The 13,656-nt window shown below is 54.6% G+C and overlaps 1 pseudogene; it reads right to left on the reverse strand.

Moving 5' to 3' along the window:
• Window positions 1-2,698: 2,698 nt before the first annotated feature.
• Window positions 2,699-13,384, reverse strand: LOC115651249 (annotated as a pseudogene).
• Between the last annotated feature and the right edge of the window lie 272 nt (window positions 13,385-13,656).

Raw genomic sequence — 13,656 nt, forward strand, 5'->3', positions numbered from 1 at the left:
CCTGCTGAATCTTCTGCCATCTTGCAATTATATTTCCCCCACAGCTCCAAATAACGAGATTAAAAACCCCTTTGGCAGAGTCAGATTGTAGCAGCAAGAATGGTTTGTTCTCAGACTTCTCTCTGGGTTTGGATATGAACTTAAAGCCATTCAACCACATTGATACTGGCCTGTGAGCTGTGGCTGGCATATAGTTTTATTGGGTGAGAGATTGTTACAGTTGCTAGGATGTCTACAAGCCAAGGAAGGGGGCAGCGAAGGGAAGCTGGACTACAGGGTGCTATGTTTATAGTACTCAGAGTAAGTTCCACCCAGGGAGGCTACTGAACCCTACCAAATTCACAGCTGGGAAAAATGCATTACAGATCATGAAATCCGGTCTACCTCAGGAAATCTGGCTATTGTACAGGGTTGCAGGATTTGGTATACCATATCATGAACCCTCAATTCTGGGCTGCTGTGGTGCCTCACAAGCAGGGCGGCTGGAGAGTGACGGCTGCAGGCCGGGAGCCCAGCTCGGAAAGCAGCACTGCCACCAGCAGCAGCCCAGAAATAAGTGTTCATGGTATGGTATTTCCACCCTCACTACTGCACTGCCATTAGCAGCAGCTTCCTGAGGGCAGGCGAGGTGCTGGAGGTTGAAGTGTAGAGACTGGCACACAGGAGGAGCCCTCGGCTGCGGTGTCCTAAACCTGCCCCTTCCCGGTTCCAGACCTACCACTCAGTGGTTAAAGGGGCCTTGGGCTGGCTGTGTGTGTGCCACAGCACCCTGGGGGTTGTCCATCCATAAGGCTGGACCTGTCTTGCCCTGTCCCCCAAAGTGACAGCCCCTCCAATACTATGCCAGCCTTACCTCTGTGCTGCTGGTGGTGGCAGCACTGCTCTCAGTGCTGGGATCCCAGCCAGCAGCCACTGCTCTTGGGCCTTCCAGCTCTGAAGGCATCACCACTGCAGGCAGCAGTGCAGAAGCAAGGGTGGCAAGGTATGATATTGCCAGTCTTACTTCTGTGCTGCAGGTGGTGGTAGCACAAATGTAAGGGTGGCCACCCTCACTTGAGTGCTGCTGCTGGCGGTCGTGCTCCCTTCAGAGCTGGGTTCCCAGCCATCAGGCTTGGTGCTTCCTGAAAGCAGGGGAAGATCCTGGAGGTGGCTCTAACCTGCCCCAGGGAGCGGCCCATGCAGGGGAAACGGAAGACCCATCTCACCCCAGCATGGATGGTATTAGCAGCTGGAGCTCAGTACATGGTAGGAACCCCCAGCCCTGCCCCTCCCTGCCCTGGTCCCAGCACTCAGAGGCTTAAGGGGCTTTGGAATGGCTGACCTCTGACCATGAAGACTGTTGCCCACCCCTAAGACCAGCCCTTCCTCTCCCAAAAAAGTGATGGTCCCTCTCATACTATGCCACCCTCACTCCTCCACTGCTGGTGGTGGCACCACTGCCTTCAGAGCTGGGCTCCTGGCCAGCAGCCACTTTTCTCTGGCAACCCAGCTCTGAAGGCAGTGACCCCCTCTACAATGGCCTTGCAACCTGGCCCCAAAGCTGCATTTTGAGTCAGGAATCCCTACGATTTCAACATCGTGAAATGTCAGATTTAAATATCTGGAACTGTGAAGTTTACGATTTTTAAAATCCCCTGATATTGACCCATATGGAGCATGAATTTGGTAGCCCCCGCACCATGAGGCTGGTATGTGTTATGTGTGATAGACCCAGGCCATTTGGGTACAGCAGAATAGCAGAAGGCAGATATACTGGCCACTGGATTAACAGTTTTCTGTTCCCTGACTGACCAAAGCAGGGGCTGCTCCAAGCTAATGAGAACACCTGACTCTAATTAACCTGCAAAGAGTCAGGTGAGGCCATTAAGTTAATGAGACCACCTGACTCTAATTAAGGCCCAGCAGATACTATAAAACGGGCTCACTCCAGTCAGGCAGGAGAGAGCCAGGGAGCCAGAGGAAAGGAAATGTGGTTAAAGGGCTGGTTAATGAAGACACCCTCAAACCATCGTTAAGGGAAACCTAAGGTAAAGGTGAAGAAGGGAGAAGCATGAGGGCTGTGGGGAAGTGGCCCAGGGAAATGTAGCAAGTCTGGCGGTGAAAGGTTGGCTGCCAACAGCTGCTACCATTAGGGTCCCTGGGCCAGAACCCAGAGTAGAGGGCGGGCCCGGGTTCCCCGCAACCCACCACTACAGGAACACCTCCTGGGAGGGGAAGTCAGGCCCCTGTCAGGACAGAAGGCTAAACTGTTCTGAAATAAGCTCCCAGGGACAACAGAGACTGTGAGAGTTCTCTCACCAACCTCCTTGCAGGCCTATGATGAAAAGGGCTTAGTAGACTGTAACCCTGGCCCTAGAGAGAGAAGGGCTACGTGGAGGGTCACAGTGCGCCACTGAGGCTAGCATAAACCGCCTAGAAGCGCAGGACCCATGGGAGCAAGGTCAAAGCTCTGCCATATGTTACAGAGAGGTGCTGGCGAGATGGGAGATGTTTCTAGTTCCATGGGGCCCAATGGAGTGCCCACCCTGTTGGTCCTCAGCCCTGCCCCATGGAGGTTGCTGGAGAAGGAGACTTAGGTAGGAGGTGGTGGCTGGTGCTGGGTCAGGGGTCTCAGACAGGAGCTGTCACTGGCTCTGGGCTGTGGATAATGATGGCACAGGCTGGGCTGGTGCTGGAAGCCCTGGCTCTCCTGCAGCCTCTATATGGGGAAGTTGTCCAGGGCCATGTGGCCAAAGATGGCTGCCGTGGTGCTGAGCACCCGCATGTAGCCGCACCTATGGTGCTGGGGCAGGGTGTAGCAGTGAGCTGTGGCACCAAAGGGGTCCATGAGGCTCCAGCTAACAGGGTGGCTAGTGGCATCCACAGGACTGCCCAGAGGATTCAGGGGGCCTGGGGCAAAGCAATTTCAGGGGCCCCTTCAATAAAAAAAAAGTTGCAATATTATAGAATACTATATTCCTGTGGGGGCCTGTGTGGGGCCCAAGACAATTACCCCACTTCACCCCTGCCCCCCCGCCACCCCCCCGGGCAGCCTTGGGGAAAAATAAACATTTAAAAACTTCCACATCTACGCACAAACCCAGTTTCGACAGAACTTCTTTTCAAGTCACCTTTACAAGGTATCACTGGTTCTCAGCATCAGCTAGTGCTAAAAGGCACTAAAGCTCTTTAAAAGGGCTGGATAAAAATTTTCTGTCAAAACTTCTTTTGGATCGAAAACTGGGGGTTTTTAAAAAACAGAAAAAAATCATGGACAATGTCTGCTTTCCTTCAAAATTTGTTGTGGTTTTTTTAATTGAAAAGCTGAAATTAGTCTGCCAAAACCTGAACATGGTTTGGGGTTTCAGAAGTGTGTGGCCAAATATTTGCTGCTTGCTGTGTTTGTTTAAAGAAACAATAAAGAAATTCTGTTTAAAAAAAAATCCAAAACTTTTGAACCACCTCAGCTTGTGCCCAAATGCCTGAGCCCATCCAGTCAGAGATTTTTCCACTTTTCTGATACTCTGCCGGCTTTCTTGACTTATATGTGTCTCCATAACTTTGGGTTCATTTAGCTTAGAACATAAGAATGGCCATACTGGGTCAGACCAAAGGTCCATCCACCCCAGTATCCTGTCAACCGACAGTGGTCAATGCCAAGTGCCCCAGAGGGAGTGAACCTAACAGGTAATGATCAAGTGATCTCTCTCTTGCCATCCATCTCCATCCTCTGACAAACAGAGGCTAGGGACAGCATTCCTTACCCATCCTGGCTAATAACTATTAATGGGCTTAACCTCCATAAAGGTATCTGTTTCCAAGAGACTGGCTCCACAGGGTCCCTCACAAACTGGAGATGGTTACTGTGGGTTTGTCTTTAGTATAGTGTATGTACATACTCCACGAACTGAGCATTTGAGCTTGTTCCAGAATCTGGGATGAGCCTATGTTGTGAAAACTGAAATGCTCAAAATAGAACATGCATGTGAATGGACACAGAGTGCTAAAATTAAATTAACCCAGGGGTTCTCAAACTGGGGGTCAGGACCCCTCAGGGGGTCATGAGGTTATTACTGGGGGTTGTGAGCTGTCAGCCTCCACCTCAAACCCTATTTTGCCTCCAGCATTTATAATAGTCCTACATATATATTTAAAAAGTGTTTTTAATTGATAAGGGGGGGGGGAGTTCACACTCAGAGGTTTGCTATGTGAAAGTGGTCACCAGTACTAAAGTTTGAGAACCACTGAATTAACCCCTCTGGAGCCTCGGTGAATGCAGGGGAGGGAGGAGTCTCCCTTGGTAGGATTGGGAAGGAGGTAGGTGGTGTAGGATATTGCTCTTCTCATGTGATCTCTTCCCCATGGAAAAGATAACAGCTTGGCTCTTTGTGTTAAATAGCTGCCTGCAAGCCTCAAACTGCCCCCATTCAACCTCCATCCACTTCCTGCCCCCCGACTTCCCTCCTCAGAATCCCTGACCCATCTTGCTCCTTGTCCCCTCACCACCCCCTGAGACTCCCTCCCCAACCACCACCCGAGACCCCACCCCCACCAACCCCTCTGTTCTCTGACTGCCCCGACCCCTATCTACCCCCCCCGCAGAGTCCTGACAGACCGCCAGAATGCCCACAATCCAACCCCCCATTCCCTGTCCTCTGACCGCCCCCCACGAACCTCTGCCCCTTCCCTGTCCCTGGGACTCCTTGCCTCTTATCCAACCCCCCTGGCCCTGCTGCTTACCCCCACCTCCCCCGTCTCTCGGGGGCTCAGCACGCCACATCCAGGAGCGGCCCTTGACAGCGCTGCAGCAGTGTCGCTTCAGAGGGGCCTGAGCTTCCGCCAGGCAGCCAGGAGCTTGCAGCTGCATCCCCTTACCACGTGACTCCAAGCAGGGAGGAGCTCAGGCCCTGCTGGAGCCATGCCACTTTAGCTCTGTCCAGGGTCGCTCTTGGATTATCCCCGCCTCTCCCCTCTCTTGGAGCCTCAGCGTGCCACATCCAGGAGCTGCCCTGGCCCCTGGACAGCACTGCAGCGGCATAACTCTGGCGGGATCGGAGCTTGCAGACCCACCCCTTTACCATGTGGCTCTGAGCGGGGAGGAGCTCAGGCCCCACCTGAGCCACGCTGCTTTAGTTCTGTCCAGGGCTACTCCTGAATGCACCATGCTGGGGTGCCAGGGGATGGTGAAAGGCGGAGGAGGCCAGGGCTGGAGAATTCTTGTGCCCCGCCCCCCCACGCCCCCCACCCCTGCCCCGGGCTGCTCTGGGCATTCTGGAAGCAGAAGCTGGAGAAACAGTAAATCAGGTTGGCCAGAAACCGCCGGCTCTGCTCAGCCCCCACAAAGGGCCATGTCTCATTCAGCAGGTCGGCATGGGAGATGTCCAGGGATAAGAGCCTCAGAGCAGAGTCCAGCCTGGGGAGCACAAAGAAGCAGGGTAGAGGAACCAAGGGAAGGGAGGTACAGACTGGCTCAGGAGGTGGGGAATTGGACATGGGGCCTTTCCCCTCAATGGGTGCTGGCTCTGATCCGACCCTGGGTCTTGGGAACTGATTGGCTCAGAGAAGTGGGAAGCATGGGACCTTTCCCTGGTAACACAGATGGGAGCAGCACTGTGTCATTGTAACACAGGTGGGAGCAGCTTTGCGAGTCTCAGAGGGGGTATCTCCTCAGGGAAGCTTTGTCCCATTCCCAGAGCATCCCCTGGAGCCAGGCCCTTTGCTGGGAGCCTGAGTGACTGAACCAGCATTGGGGAGGAAAGATGCCCCTGCCCTCGGGGGGTTCTTGTGGCTGGAGGAGCCACAACATGGGGCAAGTGGCTGGTAGCTGTCTGTGCTCTGCTTAGGCTGCTTGCCAGGGTGCAGGTCTCCAGGAATGCAAGCTGGGCAACTGTTTGGCAGGGCCATCATGTGCTGTGGAGCAAGGGAGGCCATTGTCCCTCTAGACCTTGGCTTGTCCTTTCCGCATAGGACTATCAGCTTCACTTTTTGCTCCACCTGACTGATCCTGTAATAGTCAAACACAGCTTTGCTCTTCCTGCCCCCTGAGTTTTTCTGAAATGACACCTCTGGTGTTGGGGAATCACGAGTCTTACACACACACACACACACACACACACACACACACACACACACACACACACCTGTGCCTGAGCTGTCCAGTGTCTGTGGGGTCCCTGAGCAGCCAGAGAACAGGCTGTGTGTGCAGTGCCCATCCCAGTGGGATACTGCCATTGGCATCACAAGCCCCTGTGCTTGGGGCCTAGATGAGGTGAGGAATAGGGCCTGCTGGCCAGTCTGTGGGTCTTCCAGTGACTCTGTCCACCTCACTGTTCCCACCCCCAAGCAGACACTGACCAGATCTCAGGCATGGTGCTGGGATCTAGTGGAGGTAGGTGAAGTAGTTGGATGCCTCCAGCTGCACCCCCTTGGCCCTGGTGATGTCCGTGAAGGCCTCATACACACCATCCTGGAGCCCTGCAGGAGGTGGAGACAGGCCTTGAGCAGTGACAGTCCTGATGGGGAACGTGGCTGTTGGAGGCCCAGCTTGGAATGTGGGGAGGAGAGGGGACCAAGCTGACCCACTGGCATGCTGGTCTCATGAAAGTGAGCCTGCAACAAGTGAGGCAATCTAGTCCTGAGATCATGGGGCACATGGGAGCAGCCTGGTGGGAATGTGTGGACCTGGAGACTCAGGGTCTGGCAGTGTTGGGGCTGGCTGGAGTTTGGCCCCAGATGGTAGGGGGGCATGCAGTGACTGTGGGACTCAGGAGGAGACAGCCCCAGACATTGCCGTGGATGCAGAAGGCCTAACCTCAGTTGATCATGCCCACGCTGCTCAGAAGGGCCTGGTAGATCTCTGCGTACATGTTGTTGTAGAAGTCAGAGTTGTCTTATGCCACCTGCCGTGGGAGACATAGAGCCGAAAGGCTAAAGGGGAACTCCCAATAGAATGATTGATTTGCCCACTCCTCCTCCCCACCTCCTCCAAGTCAGTCAGACCTCTGTCCGGAGGCACCCTAGAGGGGAAAAAGGCCCTGTGTCCCATTCCTCACTCCCTGAACCAGCCTGGCCACCTGGGTGCAGCGTGGTAGCTGAAGGGGGACGCTTCTGTCTGTCGCTGGGTAATAATGGCTTTGAACTAGGGTTGTGAATCCACCAGCACTTTGTGCCCAGCCAGGTTCCTGCAATTTATATTCATTGTGGTGCTGTGGATCTGCCGGAGATATGGGCAGGTGGGGAGGGAGTCAGATTTGAAGTTGGAAAACTCTTCACTGGGAGGCAGCACCGAGGTGGCCCTTTGCCAAAGCAGCAGAGGGTGGCAGCAGGGATGAGGGAGCCCTGGGCAGCCCTTCCTTACCCCACGCAAACGAGGCTGAAATCACCAGAGCTGGGTGGGGTGGTGGAGCCTGGAGGCTGTCCCAGCTGGCATTTCTCAAAGGATAGGGCATAGGTCTGTCTGATGCCAGGCTCTGGGACGAGGCCAACAGTTGGACAGCAAACTGTGAGTGGAGCGTAGTGGAGGAGGAAACCACTGCTGAAGGGGCATCTGTTCAGTGGTTGTGGGTCGGGAACTGAATCAGAGGACACAGCTGGAGACACTAAGGGGCAGGACTGGCTGTTTACTTATTATTCATAAGTGCAGAGAGGTATGTTATTGCTGAGCTCTCCCCAGTTGGGCGCTGGTTTCCCTGTCCCCTCTAACAAAGTTCTTCTTGTTTCACACACTCTCAGTTTGTCTCTTAAAGTCACTCCAGGGATGATATTTAGTGATCCTAGAAATTTGATAGGATGGCTCCAACTGGTGCTATTGCTTAGCTTTCCAAAGGAAGCCCTAGATATTGGACCTGACATTTGTTGCTGCAGACACGACCCCGCAGACCAGGTTACGCACCCAGAACACTTTCGTTTTCAGGCCCTCAGTGTCTGGACACAAAGCCGATACTGGGAACAAGCAGAATCTTTTTTGGGAAAATTTCATTTGAAAAGTGGTTTCAAAATTGGGAAACTGTTGTGTGGCCCTAGCTGTAACTCTACCTTCCCCCTCACCCACGTGGTCCCAGCTGTGCCAGGGAGTGATGCCGCAAAGAGGAAATACTCAAAGGTATCTTCAACAATCAGTTTAATTGCAGCTGGGATCACAGAGCCCAAAATGCTTCCTGCTATCGGTCAACGTTGGTGGGTGGAGTTAAAGGGATTTGGGTGTTGTGGCTATGTGGTGCTGAATTTAACACATCTGGATTGCTTTTGAGTGTGACCTCAGGCCAGGAGTCCTTGGGGATAGTGAAGTTTGGTTTGAGGATAATCAATATCCCCAGGAGGTATATAACCCTTGAGTTACTGAGACAGACTGGCCCTTGAGGGAGTCCTTTGCATGGGAACACTCTTGGGCTCATTAGTATCCATGCGGAACAGCTAGATCCATCATTGGTTAGAAGCATCATGCCAGGCGCACTGTGCTCAAGGAGACGTTGCTGAATGGGGATCTATTTCCCAGCCCCTCCCACCCCGCTTAAAGCTGCCCCAACTTGTATTCCCCATGAGATGAGGAAAGAACTGATGAGAGCAGGGTTGAACAGCAAGAGATGTTAGAAGCCCTAGGAAAGTGGGGGAGAGAGAGAGATCCAGGGAAGATATCTCGGGGAGGGTGACACACTGACTGTGAAGGAGTTAGGGATGCAATACGCTGAGCAGGTTGTCTCAGGGAAAGCAAGGGAGGAGGAGCAGCAGAGCAGATGCAGGAGGCAGGTGAGCATGTAGCTAGATTATGTGGAAGATCATTGAGCCATTGCTGCAGTGTCTGGAAGAGGAACTGGGATGGGGTAGTGTAGGGGAAGTGAGATGGGGATGCTGTGTGTATGGGTCTGAGGTGATAGGGTCCATTAAGGAGAACAAGTTATGGGCTCTGCAGAGTAGGATAGACCCTTTAAAAGTGGGTATAGGGCTGGGAGGAGGGCAAGGCTGTGAGGCTGGGGGTAGCAGGCCCCATGTGAGGCTACAGCTGGGAGATGTTACTGATTCCACTTGGCCAACAATGATCCCCAGACTCCCCTTCCCCCTTCCCTTATCAGGTCCCTTGGGTGGTTGGGCTGGGGACTCACATGGGGGCTGTGCCTGGTGCTGGTCTGGGGTTAACGTGGGGGCTTTCACCACTGCTGGGTTGTGAAGAATGACGTACCACAGGTTGGGCTGGTGCTGGAAGCCCTGCCTCTCCTGCAACCTCTGCATGGGGTAGTTCTCAATGGCCATATAGCCGTAGCTGGGATAGCCTAGTGCATGCAACCGCTTGGCTAACAAATTATTCAGCATCACCATATAGCCACGCCTCCGATGCTGGGGCAAAGTGTAGCCAGGCCCCATTGCACCAAATGGGTATGAAGTGATCCAGCTGACTGGGTGGCCATCAGAATCCAGCAGGCAGACACTGGGAAAGTGACGGATCAGGGTGGCCAGGTATTTCCTGTTTTTCTCTTTCCCTCCAAAGCTCCACGTACCATTCAGCAGGTCAGCGTGGGAGACATCCAAGGACGAGAGCCTTATGGCAGGGTCCAGCCGAGGGGGGCAGAAAGCAGCACGGCAAAGCCCCAAAGGTCAGCGATCAGAGTGACACCTCAGAATCATGAGATGGCCTTAACATCATGAGGTTTTTTAAAACTATGACACTGTGATTGCTGGTCTCCCTTGACAGCTGAACTCCCCTGGCCCCAACCCTTGGATCTGACATGATCAGTATTACGAGCAATCCCAGATTTACTATGGTGATATGGGCCTCACTGCAGATTCTCCTATCCCAATATCTGCCCATCTGTTGCCTAGCAAATCATTCTTCCCCATCAGTTCTGCCCCCACACAGGCACTCATCAACTCTGTCTCCAGTCCTGCCCATCCCAGCCCCCTCCCAGATTCCCCTCTGCACCTCCTGGTGTTCTTCCACCCCTCTCAGCCCTGTGGGGGCTGCAGCTGGGTGACCCAGGGAAGGGGTGAACAGGGACACCATGCTGTCCCCTTTGCTCACAAGAGGGGTGGGGGAGGAGTGAGTGGAACCACCCTGATGCTGAGCAATTTCTGCTTCCTCTTGCCCCAACCCATCCCATGAGAAGGTGTCATGTTACCTCAGGGATAGGGAGGGGCAGGGACCTCTTACTGCAGCAGCTCTGATTGGCTACTCTTCCCCCAGTGGGGCGTGTGGGAGAGGCAGTCAGTCAGACTGGGCTTCCCCCCAGGACAGGGGGGGATTCCCATGAAGATCATTGTAAGATGGGATCCAGACCTGGCCAAACTTGTGGGACTCAGGAGAGGGGGATAACAGAGCCAAGTAGAGAGGGGAGGAAGCTGCCTTGCTTGGGGGATGGGAAATGGGATACAGGGCCTTTCCCTCCTAGGGGGTGCTAGCTCTGATCTGGCCCCAGAACAGGGGGACCTGCTGGCTCACGGGGTGCAGAATGGGACACAGGGCCTTTTCTCTCTTACCGATACGGTGGCGAAGCTGTCTAATATCTCTTCTCATTAGAACTGAGTGTCTCATTCCCCTTCCTGATAAGAAACCCCTCCATCCCAAAAGTGCCACCAGGGTATCTGCCCCTGCCTGAGTGGGAAGACAAGGCCTGAAAGGGCTGTGGGCAGGGAAGATTCCTCTCCATCCTGGGCAAGGTGAGATGTAGTGCAGAGATCAGGGGAGCGCGGTCTCTCTCTGCCCAAGCCCTGCCAGGGCTGGCTGATTGAAGGAGTGCCTGGTCCCCAGTGGCTGCGCATAGGGCCCCATTGGTGGCATAGAATCCATTTGCCTCAGGGTTTCCTGGCACAGGCTGGGGGCCCTGTGCAGGAGCTGAAGAGGGATACCCCTCCCCATGGCTGGCCCCACACGAATCTGGCTATGCTCCCCAGTCCCTGCAGGGTCCCTGAGGGAGGTTGGGCTCAGTGTCAATCCCACTGATATTCTGCTGGTGGCAACAGGACCTCAGTGTCCTAGGCCCTGCATAAGGAATGGTTGGCCAGATCTTGGGCATCCCAGTTAGGGTGACCAGATGTCCCAATTTTATAGGGACAGTCCTGATATTTGGGGCTTTGTCTTATAGGTGCCTATTACCCCCCACTCCCTGTCCCAATTTTTCATGCTTGCTGTCTGGTGATCTTAATCCCAATGCCATGCTGGCCAATGCCCCCAACTCTTAGGCTGCTTCTTTCCCTAGCACACTCCCTTTGGGGCCCTGTGACACATGCGGACACTGACCGGATCTCAGGCATGGAGCTGGGATCTGGGTGAAAATAAGTGAAGTAGCGCAACACCTCCAGCTTGATCCCCTTAGCCTCGGTGATGTCCTTGGAGACTTCGTACACTCCATCCCAGACCCCTGCAGGGGGTAGCGATGGGCCATGAGCAGTGGGGAAAGGGACTGAATGGTGGTAACAAAAGGGCCCATATGTGTGGGGAGCCCAGCCTGGCACACGGGTTGGGAGGGGCAGGAGTCTGAGCTTCCAAATCCCCAGCCCCAGCCCTCGGGGAAGAGGATGTGGTCAGGTGAGCTGACCCCAGCCCAGCACTGTCAAGGGGCTACCCCATATGTTCCTGCCCTGCATACGGCTCCTGGGAGCAGCCTTGCAGCCTGCAGGGAGCAGAGGGCTTTGGGGCTGTCATTGTAGGGTGGGATCCTGGGGTTGACCCAGACAGGACATATATGTTCAGTTGCTGTGAGCCTCTCCCAGATGCTTTGGGGCACAAGTTACCAAGGATGCGGAAGGTCTGTCCCCAGTTGACAGCACCTGCACTGGCCAGCAGGGCACAGCAGGCATCTAGGTCCCGGTAGTACACTGTGTGTGTGTTGGTGTACAAATCAGAGTCAGCCAATGCCACCTGTTGGGGGAGACATACAGCCAAGACAGGAGAATTCCCAATGGTATGACTGATTGGCCTGCCCCCTCTCCACCGAACTAGCCTGGTCCCTGACCTGGGCTCCCCTAGAGGGGAAGGGCTGCTTATCCCATTCCCAGCCACCAGCCAGCTTGCCTCAACCCTGTGGCCCCTTGAAGAGGAAGGGCCCTGAATCCCAGTCCCTGTCCTCTCCCTGAGCCAATCTGGCCCCCTATCCTGGGGTCCCCTAGAGAGGAAAGGTCTTGAGTCCCATTCTACATCCTCCCGAATCATCCTGTCCCCAGGTGCAGCGTGGTGGCTGAGGGGCTTCACCTCTCTGCACGGCTGGGTGAAGACGACTTTGAACTCAGGCCATGAATCCACCAGCACCTCCTGCGCAGCCGGGTTCCCCCGGTTTATGGTCATCACAGTGCCATAGACCTGTCAGACACATAGAGGTGGTGGGGGTCAGAGCTGTGGGAGAGGGAGCAATTCCCACTTCAGAACTCCATTTGGAGCCACCCAGTATTTATTGGGGGGCGGGGGGTTCAGCATCTTCTGATCTTCTGCATATTAAGTGAGGTTTTTGCCCATTTCCAACATGGCCTCCCTCTCCCATCCCTGCCAATGGGGCTGACACCACAGGCTGCCCTTAGTTAAGAAGGCCACCACCTCACAATGATTTCAGGGGGCTGAGGCCTGGGAAGACGGGTGCCCCAGACTATGGGAATTAGAGACGGCAGGGCAGGGGAATGTGAGAACCAGCAAGGAGAGGTGATTGGGGAGCGAGTGGGGGATGTGGGAGATGCTAGAGGTTGGGGTGAGGGGCAGGGAGGGGGTAGGGATATGGAGGGGAAAGATATGGGGAAGGGAGCATGAGGGACAAGGGCCACGGCAGGGCCTGTCTCTAACCACATCCCTGAGCTTACTCTCCTGATTTAAGGGTCTGACTCCTTATTTGTTGGTTCTGGCCTGGGATCGCAGGGGAGACCTTGAGCATGGAGGAGGGGCGACAAAGGGGCTGGTGACCCCCACACACACTTGAGCCCTGTGATGACATGGAATCATAGAGGGAGCCAGAGCTACCCAGGTCTTTGCTCGGCTGGCACAGAGCTTGCCCATGCAGTGACCGGCTGGCACAGAGCCTGCCTGTGCTGTAACTGTTCGATATGGAGCCAATCTGCCCTGTGACTGGCTGGGAAGGTCCTGCCGGCTACACTGGGTGAGCAGCAGGAATTTGCTGGATTTGGAGTTTGGGAGACAGGAGATGTGAGTGGGGAGGGGGTGGCTGGGACAGCAGTCAGCACCTGGGGGCAGGGTCTTGCCCCCAGCCAGCCAAATCTCCACCCCATCACCTTGGGGAGAGGGAACTTTGTGGCCTGCTCCCATCCCTATCCCAGGAAGTGGCACGTGGGAAAAAAGATCGGTCCTTGTCACCAGCAATGTATCAGGCAGGCCCCTCCGTAGTGTCCCCTCCAGCAGCCGCAGCTTGGAGGAGCAGCTCAGGATCAGCATCTCTGGTGTGGATGGGCCCTTGGCAGATTCCAGCAGAGATGGCACAGGGGATGCCCTCTGGAGGAGAGACCCATCAGTTCTCTGTGACCTTCCCCCCCATCCCACCTCCCTGGTAACATGAGGGGTGTCTGCAACCTTCCTGCCCTGCCAAAATAATAATGCTTTGGGTAGACCTACAACAACAAACCAGACTGGTTACAACACCTGTACCCACTAGAGACCCTACAATAACCATCCCAATGGTTATATTCTCAGTGCAGTGCTCTCCTCCTAAATATCAGCACTTGCAGTTAATGTTTCAGCTTTTCAATCTAAAA

The sequence above is a fragment of the Gopherus evgoodei genome, chromosome 4 (assembly GCF_007399415.2).
Source record: "Gopherus evgoodei ecotype Sinaloan lineage chromosome 4, rGopEvg1_v1.p, whole genome shotgun sequence".
Classification (NCBI taxonomy): domain Eukaryota; kingdom Metazoa; phylum Chordata; order Testudines; family Testudinidae; genus Gopherus; species Gopherus evgoodei.